The following is a 24,075-nucleotide window of genomic DNA, read 5'->3' as shown; positions in this document are numbered from 1 at the left end:
AATTGACCAATCTGTATATTGTGTACTTTATGAAAAAGGTAGGTGAGGGGGGCTTTGTGGTAATTAGTAGAACTTTAAGCAGAAACAGAAACGTGTGATGCATTACATAGAGTGAAACATAATGTATAAATATATAGATGATATTATTAGTTATCTTGGTGTCCTCAGGGGTGTACGGAAGTTTACAACGGTGATAAAAAGGATCATCGGGCCAAGCTTATTTACCTGAATGTGTGATCTTGGGTTGATTATATTTGTAATCGTATCTGTATCATTTAAATATGTGCAGTGCATATTCTTATTTATCAAAAAATCAAAATAAACTTGTCTAATAGTACTGTTAATATCCCAATATAAAAAGAAATTAATTTCATCTTCCTTTTTTTTGTAGCTTTTGCATAATCTTTCTTCTCTTGGCATTTTAAGATATCTTTCCAATTTCTATTAATAAATTGTGATCACTTATTCTTATTTTGTTATCCGTTTTCTTAATTAAAATTTTTAGCAAGTTTAATATTTTTCTTCTGTATTATTTAGCTTTACATGTTTATAAATAGTGAGTTTGCTGCTATCCTTTATATCTGATATTTAATCATTTACTAGCTTTTCATAAATATGCTTCAATTTTAATTTTATTTGTTCTCTTTTAGTTTTAGTTATCTTATGTGAGGTATATTTCTTCAATGTGTCCAAATTTACACAAATTTGCTTCATAAGAAAAAAAGATTCTTTATTTAGGAGAACGGCTGACATCGACGATAAACTAAGCCTGTACAAATATCACTAATGACAGATAATCTGTTCATTGGATGCCTCCACGCAGATTTGAATGCTTTCTAGAAATTCAATTCGCCAATTGCATACTCTACTACAACACTGTATTGCAAACGGACATGATGAAAAAATTTAACATCCACGGTGGGATTCGAACCCACGACCTCTGGATTAGAAGTCCAGCGCGCTATCCCCTGCGCTACGCGGACATGAGAGAAAGAGCAACTATTTGAATACATATATGTAAATATTGTCCTCTGTTGTAGTTAACAAAGTGTATGAAGAGTCTCATTCGGCCTTAAGAAATTAATTTTAAAGTGTCAATGCAATCGGGTTATAAAATATCACAACACAAAAGGCAATTTACGGCTATTATTAACATAATGGTCATACATTTAAACAATGAATTGATGTTTAAAAACAGAAAAAAATCAAAATAACAAAAACCACATGATAAAAAATATATAACATCCACGGTTGGATTCGAACCCACGGCCTCTGGATTAGATTATGTTGACTGCTGTACCCAAATTTTTAACATTTTAAACTATTATGTTTGTTTGTTTTGCTCACATATTGTTGTCAATATAATGGAATTCTATGCGACTGTCATACAACTAGACATTTTCGAAAACTATTCAATACCGACGCTTACACGTATGCCTATTCCTATAGGTTACCCTTTTTGAGAAGTGAGAAGTGAGAATGTGTACAACGACTAGAGGCATTTCTATTATTTTTGTTCTAATTTTCATTTTAAACACCTTTTAAAGCATTTATTTCGAACGATTTGTTACTTTATTGGCTCTGTTAAGTATCTGAGAATTGACCAATCTGTATATTGTGTACTTTATGAAAAAGGTAGGTGAGGGGGGCTTTGTGGTAATTAGTAGAACTTTAAGCAGAAACAGAAACGTGTGATGCATTACATAGAGTGAAACATAATGTATAAATATATAGATGATATTATTAGTTATCTTGGTGTCCTCAGGGGTGTACGGAAGTTTACAACGGTGATAAAAAGGATCATCGGGCCAAGCTTATTTACCTGAATGTGTGATCTTGGGTTGATTATATTTGTAATCGTATCTGTATCATTTAAATATGTGCAGTGCATATTCTTATTTATCAAAAAATCAAAATAAACTTGTCTAATAGTACTGTTAATATCCCAATATAAAAAGAAATTAATTTCATCTTCCTTTTTTTTGTAGCTTTTGCATAATCTTTCTTCTCTTGGCATTTAAAGATATCTTTCCAATTTCTATTAATAAATTGTGATCACTTATTCTTATTTTGTTATCCGTTTTCTTAATTAAAATTTTTAGCAAGTTTAATATTTTTCTTCTGTATTATTTAGCTTTACATGTTTATAAATAGTGAGTTTGCTGCTATCCTTTATATCTGATATTTAATCATTTACTAGCTTTTCATAAATATGCTTCAATTTTAATTTTATTTGTTCTCTTTTAGTTTTAGTTATCTTATGTGAGGTATATTTCTTCAATGTGTCCAAATTTACACAAATTTGCTTCATAAGAAAAAAAGATTCTTTATTTAGGAGAACGGCTGACATCGACGATAAACTAAGCCTGTACAAATATCACTAATGACAGATAATCTGTTCATTGGATGTCTCCACGCAGATTTGAATGCTTTCTAGAAATTCAATTCGCCAATTGCATACTCTACTACAACACTGTATTGCAAACGGACATGATGAAAAAATTTAACATCCACGGTGGGATTCGAACCCACGACCTCTGGATTAGAAGTCCAGCGCGCTATCCCCTGCGCTACGCGGAAATGAGAGAAAGTGCAACTATTTGAATACATATATGTAAATATTGTCCTCTGTTGTAGTTAACAAAGTATATGAAGAGTCTCATTCGGCCTTAAGAAATTAATTTTAAAGTGTCAATGCAATCGGGTTATAAAATATCACAACACAAAAGGCAATTTACGGCTATTATTAACATAATGGTCATACATTTAAACAATGAATTGATGTTTAAAAACAGAAAAAAATCAAAATAACAAAAACCACATGATAAAAAATATATAACATCCACGGTTGGATTCGAACCCACGGCCTCTGGATTAGATTATGTTGACTGCTGTACCCAAATTTTTAACATTTTAAACTATTATGTTTGTTTGTTTTGCTCATATATTGTTGTCAATATAATGGAATTCTATGCGACTGTCATACAACTAGACATTTTCGAAAACTATTCAATACCGACGCTTACACGTATGCCTATTCCTATAGGTTACCCTTTTTGAGAAGTGAGAAGTGAGAATGTGTACAACGACTAGAGGCATTTCTATTATTTTTGTTCTAATTTTCATTTTAAACACCTTTTAAAACATTTATTTCGAACGATTTGTTACTTTATTGGCTCTGTTAAGTATCTGAGAATTGACCAATCTGTATATTGTGTACTTTATGAAAAAGGTAGGTGAGGGGGGCTTTGTGGTAATTAGTAGAACTTTAAGCAGAAACAGAAACGTGTGATGCATTACATAGAGTGAAACATAATGTATAAATATATAGATGATATTATTAGTTATCTTGGTGTCCTCAGGGGTGTACGGAAGTTTACAACGGTGATAAAAAGGATCATCGGGCCAAGCTTATTTACCTGAATGTGTGATCTTGGGTTGATTATATTTGTAATCGTATCTGTATCATTTAAATATGTGCAGTGCATATTCTTATTTATCAAAAAATCAAAATAAACTTGTCTAATAGTACTGTTAATATCCCAATATAAAAAGAAATTAATTTCATCTTCCTTTTTCTTGTAGCTTTTGCATAATCTTTCTTCTCTTGGCATTTTAAGATATCTTTCCAATTTCTATTAATAAATTGTGATCACTTATTCTTATTTTGTTATCCGTTTTCTTAATTAAAATTTTTAGCAAGTTTAATATTTTTCTTCTGTATTATTTAGCTTTACATGTTTATAAATAGTGAGTTTGCTGCTATCCTTTATATCTGATATTTAATCATTTACTAGCTTTTCATAAATATGCTTCAATTTTAATTTTATTTGTTCTCTTTTAGTTTTAGTTATCTTATGTGAGGTATATTTCTTCAATGTGTCCAAATTTACACAAATTTGCTTCATAAGAAAAAAAGATTCTTTATTTAGGAGAACGGCTGACATCGACGATAAACTAAGCCTGTACAAATATCACTAATGACAGATAATCTGTTCATTGGATGCCTCCACGCAGATTTGAATGCTTTCTAGAAATTCAATTCGCCAATTGCATACTCTACTACAACACTGTATTGCAAACGGACATGATGAAAAAATTTAACATCCACGGTGGGATTCGAACCCATGACCTCTGGATTAGAAGTCCAGCGCGCTATCCCCTGCGCTACGCGGACATGAGAGAAAGAGCAACTATTTGAATCATATCCAACTATAGAAGTCATCACGTGACTTTAATGACGTCACACATCACCTGTATCATGTCCAAGTAAAATGTATAGAAATGTACAGGGGCGTTCAGGAATCGACAAAATTAATACCTTTTAGTTCATGATAACATAAGTGTGGGAATATATAATAATTCTTCATATGTTTAAAAATATATAAATGCCATTTGGAAAAGTTTAAATTTTGGTTTTCTCCCTTCCAAATGCTTTTTAAAATTTGTCTTGTTGTCTCGATAAGTTCACTGTTAACTCAACCAACTCCGATAAATATTTGATTTTTTGTCAAGTTTAAACTAAAATTGCGATTTAAACAAAACCGATGGATAAATTGTGGGAATAGGTGCTTATTAATTTATTAATTAACAATTGAAATATCGCAAATGCAATAGTTTAATTTTTGATTATTTCCCTTCCAAATCGATTTGAAAATTAGCTATTTTCGAGAAATTTCGTATTATTTTTCAAGATGGCGACAATGACCGGAAATGGCACTAGGCGCGAAAATTCAAATATTTCAAGGATTTTCAATTTCTTATTTGCACCAAAGCAAACGATGACTCTAGTGTTTGTATTAATATAAAATAAATATGATTCTGTAAATAATTAACTGACATGAATCATCAATAAGTGTACATTTTCCATAGTTAGTTAGTATAGAAAGTCCTTGTGTGAATGTACTGATTTTGTGTCATGGAATGATATCCCTAATATGTTTTGTCATAGATTGATACGGTTTTTACCCCAAATCCTTTGTTTAGGATGTTATTGTATATTGTTTGTGTGATGATGTGGTTATAATAAATAGAGCGTATATATGGTAGTGGTTGATCCTAATAAAAAGGCGACATTTTACCAGAGACGCACTGTTTTATGTTCTTTTCTTATTAGGTATATCATTCGATTGCAAACATGAACACGTAGTTACTTTTTCATGTGCATTCCAACATACTTCATGTTCTGATAAATATTTTCACTCAATCATATATTGTGAATTTTTTTTTTGTTCACCTAATTTATCATATGAGATGTGTCTCATAGAAATCGACCTTATGCAAGTACACGTATTCATGTACTTGTGTAAGACAGTGCTTGATTTTCAAACATTCATATTTGAAATTAGAAATGAACCTTGGTTTTTTTTGTAGGGTTCTTATATCAACTCAATTTTTAAGCAATTATAGACTTTGCATGGAGGGTTTTTTGCCCTGAAGTAGGTTAACAGATGTATTGATATTCGTTTGCATAAGGTTGATTTGTGTCCCATATGGCTCATATGTTGCGTTAAAAACCTTCTCTAGTCAAGAATTGCTTGTAGTATTCAAGCTAATTGTGTTAAAGTGAAGATTGATATTTAAAAAGTTCCTATGCAAATTACTACGCAAGTCATTTTTGTTCATTTGAAAAGCACTTCAATTGCATTTGCATTTGGTTCAGATTAATGCACCCTTTTTATAGTGTTTTGCGTTTTTTCAAATAAGTATATGGCTATGAATTATGTGCGTTGACGTATGATTTGAGAGACATGTTTTAGTATGTCCATATATGATGTCTGTGTAGCTCAGATCTTTCCTGTTCTTATTGGTGGCAATGATTTTTTATTGGACTATGTAGTTGTCTGTATTTTACTGGTTGGTCTTTGGTGCATCATTTTATATGTTTTTTTATATACATGTTCATAAATCAGGCTGTTGTTTTGTTGTTCAAACTGTTTTGATTTTTGCACTCTGTTGAAGGCCATATGTAAGCTTACAGTTTCAAACACCAAATGACCAATGACATATTATCTCGGACAACCTAAAAAGTTATCCTTTTAATGAGTTATTTTTGAAGGATGTCTAGACTGATAGAAAAGCACAAATATATTAATTAACATATTTTATTTTTCTATAAAATATTGCATCATATATATATAAACATATAACAATATCATACATCATTATTAAATAAATTAAATAAATTGCACTGAATGAGAGACAGTTTCATAAATAAACATATCAAAATATAATTTAACTTATATCACTACATTTTAAACAAACAGTATTAAAAACAAGAGATCCTTTAAAACAATCACACTCAGATATAAGTATAATATTGTTAAATAACTAGAAATAAAGGTTGATTGGTCTAAAACTAGATACCTGGATATTTCCTATCGTGAAAATTTCAAAAATCATATAACTTTAGATGAACTATGAAGTTTTTACACGTCTTTGCCATGTTGTTCAGATAAATTGACAAAATTCATTTTGTTCATGTAATTTCACCATATATATTTGAAGAAAACTTATAACAATGGCATATTTATAAAAACATATCCAGATAAAAAAAAAATCTGAATCAATCAACCACTATTGTACAAGGTTACAACCAAGAAAAAATTATACATGTGTAGTAAGCACTAAAATTCTATAATTCACTGAAGTTCTTTTATCAAAGCTAACAGTTTTTGCCGGGACTTGACACGTGTTTTTCGACCTTGCAATGATGAAAGCATATCACGCAACTCACAATCGGATAAACTACCCAAGTCAATAGCACTAGATTGTCGAACATTGTCTGCATCCTTTATTTCGCACAGAATTTTCTTGCGTTTTTCGTTACGTGTTTCATAAATTTCTTTATCCCACCAGTCTGATTGTTTGTTATATTGTCTCTTAGAACGACCAATATTCTCTTGATGGGCATACTCTAAACGTTTTCGCACTTTTAAAGCTTCCATCGGACCATCCCACTTTGAAGACTTCCTTTGATGTATCATTTTAATTACGTCATTGTTTTTTTCTACACCTTGCCCAGAAAACTTTTTAAGACAACCATACATTGTAATAAAGCTTGGAATATGATATGCCAAACAATGCATATAGGGGGTTACATTTATTTTCAAATACCCTTTTCTTTTCTGACCCAGACTTAAAAAGTCTAACAACCATAATTTAATCTTTTCAAATATTTCTACACCAGAAAAATTTACACTGTCGTCACTATTCACAAACTTATATACACTATAAAAATCTGTCCATAACTTAACAACATCTTTCTTAGTGTCAGTATTTACTGTATCACTTTCTAAAAGTTTTTCTGGTAAAGATTTCAACACTTTTATCTTGTCAAGACCTGTCAAACTTGACCATTCTATTTCGGTGCTCCCTTTAGGAGTCCATACATGAAATGACACACCACAACTTTGTACAAGTGTAACAAAAACATCTAAATTAGTGCTTGGTAAACCCTGCTTTTTAGCTTTATCATCTTTATCTAAGACATCAAAAATTACATTTCGCAATAAAACATCTGTAATTCTTAACATGAGATGCAACTCATCTGGCAAAAAATGGTCAACTTCTATGTTTAGTAAGGGTTTGTGTTTAACACCATACTTGTTTTTATTTTGACAAGACAAAAAACATATTTCATCTGTTGACCTGAAATACTCTGAAGAGTGATAAAACTTCCACTCTTTTGACATATCATACCGGTCATTCTTGTGGACCTTACACCAAGGACAAGCAAAATCTCCTGTGGAGCCTCCTAAACCTAACAAAATTTGCAAAAATTTCATGTCACCACCTACAAACAGATCAATTTCAAAAGTTTTATCCCCTATTTTAAATTGTTTACTTTTAGAAAGATCAGCTAATTGATCAAAGAGTGGTTTACATGTTTCTTTTAAGTTTATATAGTCTTCATCACATTGAACAATTGCAACTGTATTTAACTGGTTATATGATAAATTTATAGACTCATTAGTTAAAACTGAAAGAGAAAAAATTACAAAATTTGAAATCCTGCTTACCCTTGCACCTTCACCAGAAAATTTAATTTGAAATTTATTAGCAGTTGGATCTTTGCTTATTTGATATTTTAACATTCTTTCTATTTCTGAATTTAAATTTATCATAGCTCCTGGCTTGTTACCTGGTAACCTTTCAATATGGTATATTTTATTGATGTCATCTCTACACTGAACAATCATGTATTTTCTTGGCATATCATCCACAAGCATGGACAGTTCATGAAAAGCTGCATCAGATATGCAAAATTTATCAAGAAGAAAAAGTATCTGTTTTAAGGCTTCTTTATCTTCAGATTCAATCTTTTCATAACTATATTTAGGTTCATTATTTTCTCCAAGTTTAAATGAAACATTTAATCCAGATTCAGATTTACACTCTACTTTAATAGGTTTTAATCCAAAAGTTTCAGTAAAAGATAGAGCTTTTTGAGCATAAGTTTCTAAAAGTTTAATCTTTCTCAGCTTTTGTCTTTGTTTAAGGTCATCAAATTTTTTACCACAATTTTCCTTTATGAATAAATTATCTACATAGTTTAATAAACTTTCATTTCTTGCTTTTAAATATTCATTTTCTTGTTTTAAACTTTTATTCTCATCAATTATTTCTAAATTTTGACCTTTTTCATTTATCAAAAGTTGAAAGATATCTTTACACTTCTTTTCCAACTCTAATTTTTCTTTTTCAAAGTGTTTTAACTTAAAACTCATAGTTTTTACATCTGTTAATTCGTTTTTAAAGACTGCTAAATTATGAAATTTATCATTAAATTCTTGTCTTTTTCTTCCACCTTTATACTTGTGCATGTACACATGAGTTATTTCTGAACACATAGTTCTTAATCGAGACTCAAGTCTATCACATTGTTTCAATTGCATAAAAGAAAATTGAGTGTTACATATATTTATAAAGGTCAAACCAGTATCAATTGTACATTGTTCAATGGAACGTAAAAATTTACCTGAAATATGCAGAGTAAGTGCAACTTCTGTCTTATCTACAGACTTTCTGTTTATAAAACGAGGACTATGCTATGTAGACAGTTTAATGCTGTCCTGATATTTAAGACTGTCAGTAGGTGACAGAATGTCAGACATGATGGCCTTAAAATATATACAATATAATATCAATATACATGGATAAGCTTTCATCTATAAGTCTAATTGAAATAAAAAGTATAACATATGTACAAAACAATATATACAGGTATAAACATAATGTCATAAACCATAATATTCATTGAGAAAGAAACTAATTTTATTGCTGCCGTAGAAGTTCTTCTAATTCTTATAAAATTCACATATTAATGTTCTCCATGCAACAAACAGTTGTTGATGACACAATAATCAATTTTTCGGTAGGAATAGATTTCTGTACAGACTTATTGTTGATTGGCAAATAAACTTTTTTCTGACTAACCACTGATTTCACTTGTACTGGAAATTCCAGTTTGGTACCTTGACCATGAACATTTAATTTCACAAACCAATGCGGAGACAAAGGTAGGCCTTTGAAGTCATCTTTGTTAACAAGCTGACTGTTGTCAGCACCAAATAGAAATTTGAACAATTTTGTTGGAAACGGAATGGATATTCTGTTGTTGGTTGATGAGAGGCGTGATTGAATGGCTTCTTCTAGGATATCAGAATATGCTAATAAGCACTCTTCTGATACCTCTGGTTGATGAAAATCATCTATCACATGTGCTGGTATATGTCTGGCTGGTTCCCATGTGGAATCATATTTGGGAAAGTTTTCCCATTTGACCAGGAACAGCTCACCCTACAAGAAAAAAAAAACATAAATTAGGAAATTTGAAATGTTTAAGTCCTCTTTATAGGAGATCATTAAATATCTTAAAGTTAACCAATATCCCCTCACAAAATTAACACTTCTGTAATAGTTAACTGTATTCTTGACTTGTATTACAAAATAAAGGTTTTTGTATTTCGCAGCAATTTCAATTGAATACAAGAAATTTGGGCTAAATCATAAAGCATGGTATGATTTTTGCTAGGAATTTGAGAGTCTACTGAGTGTTTAACAACCGTGACTGGCTGTTCAGTCCTTGCAAGGTCGGATTGAGAGTCAATATTAGCTTGGGCAAATTATTTCATTCTACAAGTAGTGGTATTTTTACAGTGGATGACCATGAGGGCATTCCGGTGTATTGCTATCACCTAGATTTCCATCATGTCATTTTCTTTATGGGTTTTTAACTGAACTATAAACATGATGAATAAGTAGACATCATCAAGTGCAAACTAACATTCCTTATTGCTTGTTAAAAATTCATTTCTTCAATGAATACTCATCAAATACTTTTTAAAGAAGATAAATTAATAATATTAAAATGTTTTGTAATATGTATAGACAAATATAAGTGAAAAATCATTGATATATATGCACACACATGCTGAAGCATATCTCAAGAACGTTTGCAATCTCAATGAACGATAACTCAGTAGGGATGATGAAACTATTTTTGCAGGAAAATATGAACACCTACTCAAATCCATTCTATACAAAAAATTATTACAGAAGAGCGACGTGTTCATCATGCACTGCACTATTATTAATATAGTAGAATAGAATGATAAACAAATGCATGTAAATTATATACACATATGTAACTGTATAAATATACAAGTATTAATATAATATATAACAATAAACCAGAGTATACTGATTTGTATCACTACAATATAATAGTCATTACGGTGAGGATGAATTCCCTGTCATTAATTTATCTTCCAAGCACGAACTTGCCCCAGAAAAATTTATATCTGTACAATAATCTCACTTTCAGGTATACATGGTATAGCGTTATGATTTTTTTCTAAAACAAGTGCTTGTCGGACCATCAACAAGAACTTAAGATATTTAATTCATTATGTAATATAAATTTCATAAAATTATTTTAAATTTCACAATAATCATGTCAAAATTATATTGGGAATTGGGACGACTTCAAATGACCATCTTACACAATATGAATATCATTCATGAATTTCAATTAGGTATTCCAACCATGTTAAATGTGAAACAGATGGTTACTAAGCTTCTTTGGTAAGCAGAATAACAGTCACAAATTTCATAGGACACTTCAGTTACAGAACAAAACATCACACTTCATTTGTTTATAATTGTTTAAATATATAAGGGAAAGTTTTTGAAATAGTGTATTTTCATTTATTCTACATATATTAGTTTAATTGTTTTTGAAATAAATCATAAACCTTGAAAAATGACAATTTCTTAATTTTGATCATGTGTTTATTGGACATATTTCTTGCCATATTTGAAGCCATTTAAAGGGTGACATAAAATAATCAACGAAGGATAAAAGACTTACTTCAAATAGTTTGGGGTGTGGGTCAAAATTGCTGCAAATTCTGTTTAACTGACATCTATTTTATATATATCCTTATTGGTCAATCAATTTTCTTATATTAGTTAAGAGGGGGTAGGGGTGTCAGTGAAAAAACTATGAATCAAGGTTTTTTATCCTACATTGAACTTTTGATGCTGTCCCTAAGTACCAAGCCACTTAAACAAATGGTTTTCTTAAAAACTATGCATCATTGTATATACTTTTAAAATCAATTTTGTTTATAAGGTTGCTTTATATGAAGTAGATTAAAAAAATCCAAAAGTCAGTTTAACATAAAATATTTTCTTATTCAATCTCAATACTAAATGGTGACTTTAAAACCTGTGACTTTCTTTCCTATTCTTATCAAAATGTTTTGTTAGAAAAGAAGGAAATATAAATAATTCTGCAGGAAAAAAATGTTAAATGTAAAGATCTATAAAATCTCCACTGTGTCATTTTATTAAGATGCCCAGTATATTCATTCTTGGTTACTTAAATAACATCCTGTACAGCAGTTATCAGGTAAATAATTGTAATAAACATGTCACACCTGCAATTTCGTCAGGACTAATTACCATCCTGTTTAAGGGTAGTGATAACAAGGATGTGTGTTTACACTTAAAAACATAATGAAATTAAAATTTTAATTATTTTAACAAGGATTTTTTCTGTGAATCAAAGGTGTATAAAAATAACTCCCCACCCCCAGAAAAATCTGGGTCATAAACATATATTTTTGGAGTTTCATAGAACAATTCTTATTTTGTTAACTGTTTTTGGAAAGTTCAGGTGAAATGATTATTCTACTTATAAAGCTTATATAAGCTTATTAACAGGAAAAATAAGAGTGAAAATTTCATTCCTTTACTCAGTCTGTACAGTAGCCACTAGTCTCATGCCCCATATAAAACTTTATTTCGACTAGTCAGCATTGGCAAAAATACACATGAGAAAAGGTTGAGACTAGAAGTTGAAAAAGATTTAGGTGATTGTTATTATCTTATTATCTTATATGCAATGAAATGATAGAAATTTTCATGGTAGTACAGGACAGAATAAAATTCTATTTCTTTATTTTAAACAATTTCTGCAAAATTTAACAAAATCGGGGGAAAAAGGGTGGTATTACTCCTTTTATAACACATAAACTGTAGGACAAAAAGCAATGAAAGTCTCATGAACTATATATTTACCAAACTGTTGATGAGAATATGAAATGATAGCTTGAGAATGGTGAACGGACAGAAAGTCACAGGACAAAAAGTCACAGGACATAAAGTCACAATTTTGATAGGACAAAAAGTCACAAATAATATGTTGACAATTGTTTCAATATATGAGAGAAAGATCTTGATATTTTTTCTTTTTATTACATATAATTATTTTTAAATGTAGGAAATTGTTCATATGCCAAGATAAACGAAAAATTATTAAATTTTAATCATGCAAAGGACAAATTTCTTGGCATAATGAAGCCATTTAAGTACCTAGCTCCTTTGACATTTTGTTTTTATAACAATTATTTATCATTATGGATATTTATTGAATAAATTTTAATTACAAAGTTGCTTCATATATAGTAGTTCAAGAAAAACACAAAAAAAAATCTTTAAAAGTAGTTTTTTTTCTTTTTCATAGAAATATATTCTCAAAACTGACTTTTTGGCCTGTGACTTTTTGTCCGTGACTTTCTTCCTGTGACTTTCTGTCCTACATTCCTTGAGAATATAACAGACCCTCAAAATGACATGTGTGACATTGCATTGCATTCAGACACTATTGGGTAAATGTATAGAGGGGAAAAAAATCAGGGTCACAATTTAAAATGCATTGTTTTTAAGGGATAAATGGACAGATAGTCACAATAATGGTTGGTTGAAATGTCACAATTTAAATTGTTAGTGAATAGGACACAAAAATCACCAAATTCATTCCTAAACTTTATCTCATGAATGTATGTCAAATTGATGACAAAAAAGGTAGAAAGATATTTTTCCAAGGAAAACTTGACCGAAAACAGCAAATCTATGTACAAAGTAATCTTATACTTTGTATGTCAGTTCTGTAGCTTACTTATAATTGGTATTGGTTATGCTAATTGTTAATAGCAGTTTAGTAAACTAAAGTTGTTATATTTCGAGAAACCTGACTGGTGTGTGTAGGTTAGTAAATACTTATTACAATGTCATATATAGATTGACATATAAAAGCAAAATATTTTAAATATATAATCAAAAATTAATATCCAGCCATATTACATTTGTTATTTCCTGGACTTTTAAATAGCTTATTTAGGTACTATGCAGTCAAGTTTTTGCTCATTGTTGAAGGCTTTACAGTGACTTACATTTGTTAACTTCTATGTCATTTGTCTCTGGTGGAGACATGTCTCAATTGCAATTAGACCACATTTCTAATTTCATATCTTGAATATTGTCATAAAGCATGCATTCCATAAGAAAACAATTTCAGTCTCAACCCCAAATGTCAGTTTTATATTTGTAGCTTGCTATATGTTTTTGTTTTGCTCCTTTTTAATAGCTATTTGTTGAACTGAAGACTTTCAAAAACAAATACAAACCAGATTGATAACTATTATTATTCTCAGTGACTTTTTTTATTGCTAACATTAGTAGAGACCTATCTATATTAAAACAAGTACATTTGTATTTGTGGGTTAAGGGGATCTGTTTCGTAGTCAAGTCACCTAAAATTTGTATCTTCATAGTATTACTAGTGAAGACTGCTTGCCCTGAACATGTATGAAATATTTGCCACTGGATGTTAAGCAACTAACAATCAATCCATATTATGGAGACCTACATTTAATTTTTAGCTGATAGCACCCGGATTATTACAGCTCTACTAGGATATACATTTATGTAAAGAAGGAGATAAAACAAGATGTACCTGCATTGATTAGCTATCAGACAACTCTGCTTATACCATCATTAAAAATTAATGGTCTTAAAAGTTTCAAAATCTAAATTGCAATTTGCCATAAAAAACGTTGAAATTCTGATTCTGATCAAAAATTTAAAAAAAATATCTAACCGTGACATGTATTCAAAGCCAAAGTCTGCATGGTCAGAGCAGGATAAAGGAACAAATATCTTAATGATAATTGGTATGTGAAGACTTTAATATTATACAATTATAAGGCTGGTTTTTATCTTATTATTGTGAATTATTGGAAAGCCATGAGGGTCAAGCATTAATACAAACAGCTATTAATATTTTTTTATATAATAGGACTGAAAGCTAGTATGTCTTGTTGATCTATGTTAAATCAGTATTTATACACAAACAAGAACACAGGGTCTGACACTGTCTGTTCTGCTTTAATAAAAACTTAAGAATGGCATGATCAGGCTGGGGCTAAAATTGTGTTTTAATTTTTAAAGGCATTAAGATCTAGAAATGATGGGATACTGTCTATTAGATATATAAAAGAGCTGACAGGTATTTCAAAAATGTGATGTATTCATCTACAAGCACTTTCTTTTAAAAATTTACCTCTGTAACTGAATATAGCCAGGGAATTCTTATTCAAATATTCCTGAACTAGCTGCATGCAATAAGCTTTTAAAACCATTGGCGGATCCAGGGAAGGGGGTGGAACCTACCCCCATTTTTTTTGGATGATCAATGCATTTGAATGGGAGCATATAGTTGGAACCCCCCCCCTTTTTACTCTGGGTTGAGAACCCCCCTTTTTAAAATGACTGGATCCGCCCCTGAAAACACAATAATGACACCCCCTTTTATCTGCAACTTTTCTTTTTAAAATAATATTTTGCACATTTATCAAATAACTTTTAATGTATGCTTAGTCTACTGCGGAGTCCCAGGTCAGCATACACAATACATTATTCATGTTCTTAAAACAATCTTGGCATATTTGGGCCATTTTTTAAGTTTGACCAATCATTAGAAGTTCATTTTTCATAATAATCATTCATTCTTATTCAAAATATATTTTATTGTTCAAATATCAAATCATGACAAATGTACATTTAAACAAAGGGATTGGACAAAAGGCAGTGCCTAAACGATTCCTTTCCCATACAAGATGGATTGAATAACATGATAGTATATAATTTTCTGATAAATTCATAGATCATACGTTGTTGCATTGAGTCAGGGGAGGCAATCCCCCCACTTCTTAAAATATTTTATTGGGTATACATATAACTATGTGAACAAGGTCATTGCAAGATCTACTGAAAGTGGTGTTGAATTTTATACTACATTAATAAGTGTTAGTAAGGAATCAAATAGATCGTTTAAGTGATATTTTTCATCAAATTCACAAACTCACTGCAACAAAGTTGTTCTATTTATATGAATAACAAGAATTATTGGCCCTTATTTTGCAATACATAAGTAATTTAGTATACCATCTTATTACAAGACTATTAATTTCTTATAATTTCTCATAATATTCATTTAAACCTTTAAAGTACAAGTCTTAACGATTCTTTCAATGAGTATACAAAATGAGAGAAAACACAAGAACACAAGGGGATTTAACCAGTTGTAGGACTACTCATTTGTCCAATTCATTAATCAATATGATCTTATTCAACATTATGTTTAATTGTTTTAAAAATTGGTTTTGATCCATCTTCAATCAAAAGTATGTGATATTATATATATTCAGACTTTATGAAATATCTTCTTAAATTTTCACAATTCAACACTAAGATCACTTCTAAATATTGTTCTGCTATGTTCAGATTTTTAATATATAATAATAAGGAGATGTGGTATGATAGCCAATGAGACAACTTTCCACCCAAGGCAATTTTTTACATCATTGTTATGTTTATCATGTTTATAAGACAAAATTCAACAAAACTTTTTTACATTATATTAAAAATATTAAATCAGACTTACCAATTTCTATTCTGTGTTAAATTTATTGACTAAATTTAAATCAAAACTTGATGTAACATGAAACACTAAAATGAATTCTTCTTTCTAACAGTCTAATGCAGATTTCAATTGATAACTGATTGTTAAATTAAAGTTGTATATATATAAGGCTTTGATTAAAAGGATGATTTTATAGTAATACCAAGGGGACCTCTATAAGAAGCCATAAATGACAGACATGGTTTAGACAATAAACTTTCTCTATTGTTTTAAAGTAAAGCAGGGTAAATGAAGCCATTGACACTTATAATATGTCAATATCATGGAACATGTGTATTTGCCTTTAATTTGTTTTACACTGTCATAATTATTTCCTGTTGAACTGTCACATATTCTTTTAAAATAAAAATAAAATATATAACAATAGATTTGTATTATAATTGTTGAAATATAGTCTAAATTTTAAAATCTGTGATAAAACTTTTTCAAGTTTTTGTGATAAATGGCACATTAAAAAAAACACTTCTTACTATTACCATCTTATCCTTTAAAAATCTTATACAGTTCTTTATTCCAGATTAAAAATTACAATTGTTTTCGTTGCTAATGAAATTTTTGAAGAAATTGATCAACAATTACATTTTACTTGATTAGTACTTTGTAAAATTTTAATTTACATGTATAATACAAGGAAATGTGAAATGTTTTTAATTCTTGTTATTAAGATAATTATAGTCAACAAAAAGATTGTTCATTAGATTTCAAAAGAATAATTGTCAAAATGATCCTCATTTAGATCAGAATCATGAAACAAAGCCCTTCTCAATCACATATTAAATATATGTAGTTTTCTTACTCTGAGACTACATAAATGGGGGGTTTAGGGCCCTTTTTTGAAAGATCAATGCATTTGAATGGGGACATAATGTTAGAACCCCCCCCATTTGAAAATGGTCCACCACTGATCAGTGTTTAACTTTTGATTTTTTTTTTAGATTCTGGCTAGATTTTAAGAGACCCTCAAGGTATGTTACATGCCTGGGCTGCTTGGCCATGTGTAGTCCAAATAATTATGACGTCTTGAAAGGCTATTATATTTTTTTCTTTGACACCTTACATAAAAAAAAAATATATAATAGCCTTTCAAGACGCCATAATTATTTGGACTAGGCCATGTGGTGAAATCTGTTATAATTTTTACTTGTACTGAACATTGATGCATTTATTTATTTTTTTGCATAACCATAACAACTAACAATTTATAACTGTATAATAAATTTCAACTAGTCCAGTCAGAAACAATGTCCATGTTTGATAAGTTGCATCTCTCAATCTATTTTTTTTATAAGGCATACTTCATCACCATTCATATTGATGTATATATTTATAAATATACCCTTTATGAACTAATTTAAATATACCAAATTAATACTGTTCGAACAATATCATATAAATGTAAATTGTAATGTAATTTTAAAACCTTTTTAATGGCTTGATTAAACATTCATATTAATAAATATGTATGAAATATATGTAAACAAATAAAACATACCTCAACTGGACAAGGTTTGGTGGAAATAATGCGTTCGATGTTATATTCATCAGGCAGCACATCTCTACTAAAAACTGTCTTCTTTGGCATCTGTGGTAGTGGTTCACCAGAATTCAAGAGTTGCCAATTTCTTTCTCTGGACGGACGAAGATTGAATGATGCCATGATAATGTTGAGAGTTGTAAGATTGTGGGCGAAATAAGCGTGTTGAAGTACAGGTTAAAATATATTACGGAAGTGTATAATTAGTAGCGCCACCTGTTACTTTGATTACGTCCCTTTAATTATCCACTGTTCCCGATACTGTATAATGGAACCAGTCAAATAGTAACATACGAGTTATCGAACCTAATTATGACCGCTATAGTTGCATATGACATATATGTAAATATTGTCCTCTGTTGTAGTTAACAAAGTATATGAAGAGTCTCATTCGGCCTTAAGAAATTAATTTTAAAGTGTCAATGCAATCGGGTTATAAAATATCACAACACAAAAGGCAATTTACGGCTATTATTAACATAATGGTCATACATTTAAACAATGAATTGATGTTTAAAAACAGAAAAAAATCAAAATAACAAAAACCACATGATAAAAAATATATAACATCCACGGTTGGATTCGAACCCACGGCCTCTGGATTAGATTATGTTGACTGCTGTACCCAAATTTTTAACATTTTAAACTATTATGTTTGTTTGTTTTGCTCACATATTGTTGTCAATATAATGGAACTCTATGCGACTGTCATACAACTAGACATTTTCGAAAACTATTCAATACCGACGCTTACACGTATGCCTATTCCTATAGGTTACCCTTTTTGAGAAGTGAGAAGTGAGAATGTGTACAACGACTAGAGGCATTTCTATTATTTTTGTTCTAATTTTCATTTTAAACACCTTTTAAAACATTTATTTCGAACGATTTGTTACTTTATTGGCTCTGTTAAGTATCTGAGAATTGACCAATCTGTATATTGTGTACTTTATGAAAAAGGTAGGTGAGGGGGGCTTTGTGGTAATTAGTAGAACTTTAAGCAGAAACAGAAACGTGTGATACATTACATAGAGTGAAACATAATGTATAAATATATAGATGATATTATTAGTTATCTTGGTGTCCTCAGGGGTGTACGGAAGTTTACAACGGTGATAAAAAGGATCATCGGGCAAAGCTTATTTACCTGAATGTGTGATCTTGGGTTGATTATATTTGTAATCGTATCTGTATCATTTAAATATGTGCAGTGCATATTCTTATTTATCAAAAAATCAAAATAAACTTGTCTAATAGTACTGTTAATATCCCAATATAAAAAGAAATTAATTTCATCTTCCTTTTTTTTGTAGCTTTTGCATAATCTTTCTTCTCTTGGCATTTTAAGATATCTTTCCAATTTCTATTAATAAATTGTGATCACTTATTCTTATTTTGTTATCCGTTTTCTTAATTAAAATTTTTAGCAAGTTTAATATTTTTCTTCTGTATTATTTAGCTTTACATGTTTATAAATAGTGAGTTTGCTGCTATCCTTTATATCTGATATTTAATCATTTACTAGCTTTTCATAAATATGCTTCAATTTTAATTTTATTTGTTCTCTTTTAGTTTTAGTTATCTTATGTGAGGTATATTTCTTCAATGTGTCCAAATTTACACAAATTTGCTTCATAAGAAAAAAAGATTCTTTATTTAGGAGAACGGCTGACATCGACTATAAACTAAGCCTGTACAAATATCACTAATGACAGATAATCTGTTCATTGGATGCCTCCACGCAGATTTGAATGCTTTCTAGAAATTCAATTCGCCAATTACATACTCTACTACAACACTGTATTGCAAACGGACATGATGAAAAAATTTAACATCCACGGTGGGATTCGAACCCACGACCTCTGGATTAGAAGTCCAGCGCGCTATCCCCTGCGCTACGCGGACATGAGAGAAAGAGCAACTATTTGAATACATATATGTAAATATTGTCCTCTGTTGTAGTTAACAAAGTATATGAAGAGTCTCATTCGGCCTTAAGAAATTAATTTTAAAGTGTCAATGCAATCGGGTTATAAAATATCACAACACAAAAGGCAATTTACGGCTATTATTAACATAATGGTCATACATTTAAACAATGAATTGATGTTTAAAAACAGAAAAAAATCAAAATAACAAAAACCACATGATAAAAAATATATAACATCCACGGTTGGATTCGAACCCACGGCCTCTGGATTAGATTATGTTGACTGCTGTACCCAAATTTTTAACATTTTAAACTATTATGTTTGTTTGTTTTGCTCACATATTGTTGTCAATATAATGGAATTCTATGCGACTGTCATACAACTAGACATTTTCGAAAACTATTCAATACCGACGCTTACACGTATGCCTATTCCTATAGGTTACCCTTTTTGAGAAGTGACAAGTGAGAATGTGTACAACGACTAGAGGCATTTCTATTATTTTTGTTCTAATTTTCATTTTAAACACCTTTTAAAACATTTATTTCGAACGATTTGTTACTTTATTGGCTCTGTTAAGTGTCTGAGAATTGACCAATCTGTATATTGTGTACTTTATGAAAAAGGTAGGTGAGGGGGGCTTTGTAGTAATTAGTAGAACTTTAAGCAGAAACAGAAACGTGTGATGCATTACATAGAGTGAAACATAATGTATAAATATATAGATGATATTATTAGTTATCTTGGTGTCCTCAGGGGTGTACGGAAGTTTACAACGGTGATAAAAAGGATCATCGGGCCAAGCTTATTTACCTGAATGTGTGATCTTGGGTTGATTATATTTGTAATCGTATCTGTATCATTTAAATATGTGCAGTGCATATTCTTATTTATCAAAAAATCAAAATAAACTTGTCTAATAGTACTGTTAATATCCCAATATAAAAAGAAATTAATTTCATCTTCCTTTTTTTTGTAGCTTTTGCATAATCTTTCTTCTCTTGGCATTTTAAGATATCTTTCCAATTTCTATTAATAAATTGTGATCACTTATTCTTATTTTGTTATCCGTTTTCTTAATTAAAATTTTTAGCAAGTTTAATATTTTTCTTCTGTATTATTTAGCTTTACATGTTTATAAATAGTGAGTTTGCTGCTATCCTTTATATCTGATATTTAATCATTTACTAGCTTTTCATAAATATGCTTCAATTTTAATTTTATTTGTTCTCTTTTAGTTTTAGTTATCTTATGTGAGGTATATTTCTTCAATGTGTCCAAATTTACACAAATTTGCTTCATAAGAAAAAAAGATTCTTTATTTAGGAGAACGGCTGACATCGACTATAAACTAAGCCTGTACAAATATCACTAATGACAGATAATCTGTTCATTGGATGCCTCCACGCAGATTTGAATGCTTTCTAGAAATTCAATTCGCCAATTGCATACTCTACTACAACACTGTATTGCAAACGGACATGATGAAAAAATTTAACATCCACGGTGGGATTCGAACCCACGACCTCTGGATTAGAAGTCCAGCGCGCTATCCCCTGCGCTACGCGGACATGAGAGAAAGAGCAACTATTTGAATACATATATGTAAATATTGTCCTCTGTTGTAGTTAACAAAGTATATGAAGAGTCTCATTCGGCCTTAAGAAATTAATTTTAAAGTGTCAATGCAATCGGGTTATAAAATATCACAACACAAAAGGCAATTTACGGCTATTATTAACATAATGGTCATACATTTAAACAATGAATTGATGTTTAAAAACAGAAAAAAATCAAAATAACAAAAACCACATGATAAAAAATATATAACATCCACGGTTGGATTCGAACCCACGGCCTCTGGATTAGATTATGTTGACTGCTGTACCCAAATTTTTAACATTTTAAACTATTATGTTTGTTTGTTTTGCTCACATATTGTTGTCAATATAATGGAATTCTATGCGACTGTCATACAACTAGACATTTTCGAAAACTATTCAATACCGACGCTTACACGTATGCCTATTCCTATAGGTTACCCTTTTTGAGAAGTGAGAAGTGAGAATGTGTACAACGACTAGAGGCATTTCTATTATTTTTGTTCTAATTTTCATTTTAAACACCTTTTAAAACATTTATTTCGAACGATTTGTTACTTTATTGGCTCTGTTAAGTATCTGAGAATTGACCAATCTGTATATTGTGTACTTTATGAAAAAGGTAGGTGAGGGGGGCTTTGTGGTAATTAGTAGAACTTTAAGCAGAAACAGAAACGTGTGATGCATTACATAGAGTGAAACATAATGTATAAATATATAGATGATATTATTAGTTATCTTGGTGTCCTCAGGGGTGTACGGAAGTTTACAACGGTGATAAAAAGGATCATCGGGCCAAGCTTATTTACCTGAATGTGTGATCTTGGGTTGATTATATTTGTAATCGTATCTGTATCATTTAAATATGTGCAGTGCATATTCTTATTTATCAAAAAATCAAAATAAACTTGTCTAATAGTACTGTTAATATCCCAATATAAAAAGAAATTAATTTCATCTTCCTTTTTTTTGTAGCTTTTGCATAATCTTTCTTCTCTTGGCATTTTAAGATATCTTTCCAATTTCTATTAATAAATTGTGATCACTTATTCTTATTTTGTTATCCGTTTTCTTAATTAAAATTTTTAGCAAGTTTAATATTTTTCTTCTGTATTATTTAGCTTTACATGTTTATAAATAGTGAGTTTGCTGCTATCCTTTATATCTGATATTTAATCATTTACTAGCTTTTCATAAATATGCTTCAATTTTAATTTTATTTGTTCTCTTTTAGTTTTAGTTATCTTATGTGAGGTATATTTCTTCAATGTGTCCAAATTTACACAAATTTGCTTCATAAGAAAAAAAGATTCTTTATTTAGGAGAACGGCTGACATCGACGATAAACTAAGCCTGTACAAATATCACTAATGACAGATAATCTGCTCATTGGATGCCTCCACGCAGATTTGAATGCTTTCTAGAAATTCAATTCGCCAATTGCATACTCTACTACAACACTGTATTGCAAACGGACATGATGAAAAAATTTAACATCCACGGTGGGATTCGAACCCACGACCTCTGGATTAGAAGTCCAGCGCGCTATCCCCTGCGCTACGCGGACATGAGAGAAAGAGCAACTATTTGAATACATATATGTAAATATTGTCCTCTGTTGTAGTTAACAAAGTATATGAAGAGTCTCATTCGGCCTTAAGAAATTAATTTTAAAGTGTCAATGCAATCGGGTTATAAAATATCACAACACAAAAGGCAATTTACGGCTATTATTAACATAATGGTCATACATTTAAACAATGAATTGATGTTTAAAAACAGAAAAAAATCAAAATAACAAAAACCACATGATAAAAAATATATAACATCCACGGTTGGATTCGAACCCACGGCCTCTGGATTAGATTATGTTGACTGCTGTACCCAAATTTTTAACATTTTAAACTATTATGTTTGTTTGTTTTGCTCACATATTGTTGTCAATATAATGGAATTCTATGCGACTGTCATACAACTAGACATTTTCGAAAACTATTCAATACCGACGCTTACACGTATGCCTATTCCTATAGGTTACCCTTTTTGAGAAGTGAGAAGTGAGAATGTGTACAACGACTAGAGGCATTTCTATTATTTTTGTTCTAATTTTCATTTTAAACACCTTTTAAAACATTTATTTCGAACGATTTGTTACTTTATTGGCTCTGTTAAGTATCTGAGAATTGACCAATCTGTATATTGTGTACTTTATGAAAAAGGTAGGTGAGGGGGGCTTTGTGGTAATTAGTAGAACTTTAAGCAGAAACAGAAACGTGTGATGCATTACATAGAGTGAAACATAATGTATAAATATATAGATGATATTATTAGTTATCTTGGTGTCCTCAGGGGTGTACGGAAGTTTACAACGGTGATAAAAAGGATCATCGGGCCAAGCTTATTTACCTGAATGTGTGATCTTGGGTTGATTATATTTGTAATCGTATCTGTATCATTTAAATATGTGCAGTGCATATTCTTATTTATCAAAAAATCAAAATAAACTTGTCTAATAGTACTGTTAATATCCCAATATAAAAAGAAATTAATTTCATCTTCCTTTTTTTTGTAGCTTTTGCATAATCTTTCTTCTCTTGGCATTTTAAGATATCTTTCCAATTTCTATTAATAAATTGTGATCACTTATTCTTATTTTGTTATCCGTTTTCTTAATTA

At 30.1% G+C, this 24,075-nt stretch overlaps 6 non-coding genes across 6 annotated transcripts; all 6 read right to left on the bottom strand.

Annotated features, from left to right (window-relative positions):
- Positions 1-910: 910 nt before the first annotated feature.
- Trnar-ucu (transfer RNA arginine (anticodon UCU)) lies at positions 911-983 on the bottom strand. The gene has a single exon. It is a non-coding gene; the product is annotated as a tRNA-Arg (tRNA).
- A 1,524-nt stretch (positions 984-2,507) lies between these two features.
- On the bottom strand, positions 2,508-2,580 carry Trnar-ucu (transfer RNA arginine (anticodon UCU)). The gene has a single exon. It is a non-coding gene; the product is annotated as a tRNA-Arg (tRNA).
- Positions 2,581-4,104: 1,524 nt separating this feature from the next.
- On the bottom strand, positions 4,105-4,177 carry Trnar-ucu (transfer RNA arginine (anticodon UCU)). The gene has a single exon. It is a non-coding gene; the product is annotated as a tRNA-Arg (tRNA).
- A 15,522-nt stretch (positions 4,178-19,699) lies between these two features.
- On the bottom strand, positions 19,700-19,772 carry Trnar-ucu (transfer RNA arginine (anticodon UCU)). The gene has a single exon. It is a non-coding gene; the product is annotated as a tRNA-Arg (tRNA).
- Positions 19,773-21,296: 1,524 nt separating this feature from the next.
- Positions 21,297-21,369, bottom strand: Trnar-ucu (transfer RNA arginine (anticodon UCU)). Its single transcript has one exon. It is a non-coding gene; the product is annotated as a tRNA-Arg (tRNA).
- Positions 21,370-22,893: 1,524 nt separating this feature from the next.
- Positions 22,894-22,966, bottom strand: Trnar-ucu (transfer RNA arginine (anticodon UCU)). Its single transcript has one exon. It is a non-coding gene; the product is annotated as a tRNA-Arg (tRNA).
- Positions 22,967-24,075: the final 1,109 nt, after the last annotated feature.

This window comes from Mytilus californianus, unplaced genomic scaffold, assembly GCF_021869535.1.
Source record: "Mytilus californianus isolate M0D057914Y unplaced genomic scaffold, xbMytCali1.0.p SCAF_3, whole genome shotgun sequence".
Taxonomy (NCBI): domain Eukaryota; kingdom Metazoa; phylum Mollusca; class Bivalvia; order Mytilida; family Mytilidae; genus Mytilus; species Mytilus californianus.
Note: the sequence above shows the minus strand (reverse complement) of the source record. Positions and strands in the feature narration are given on the sequence as shown.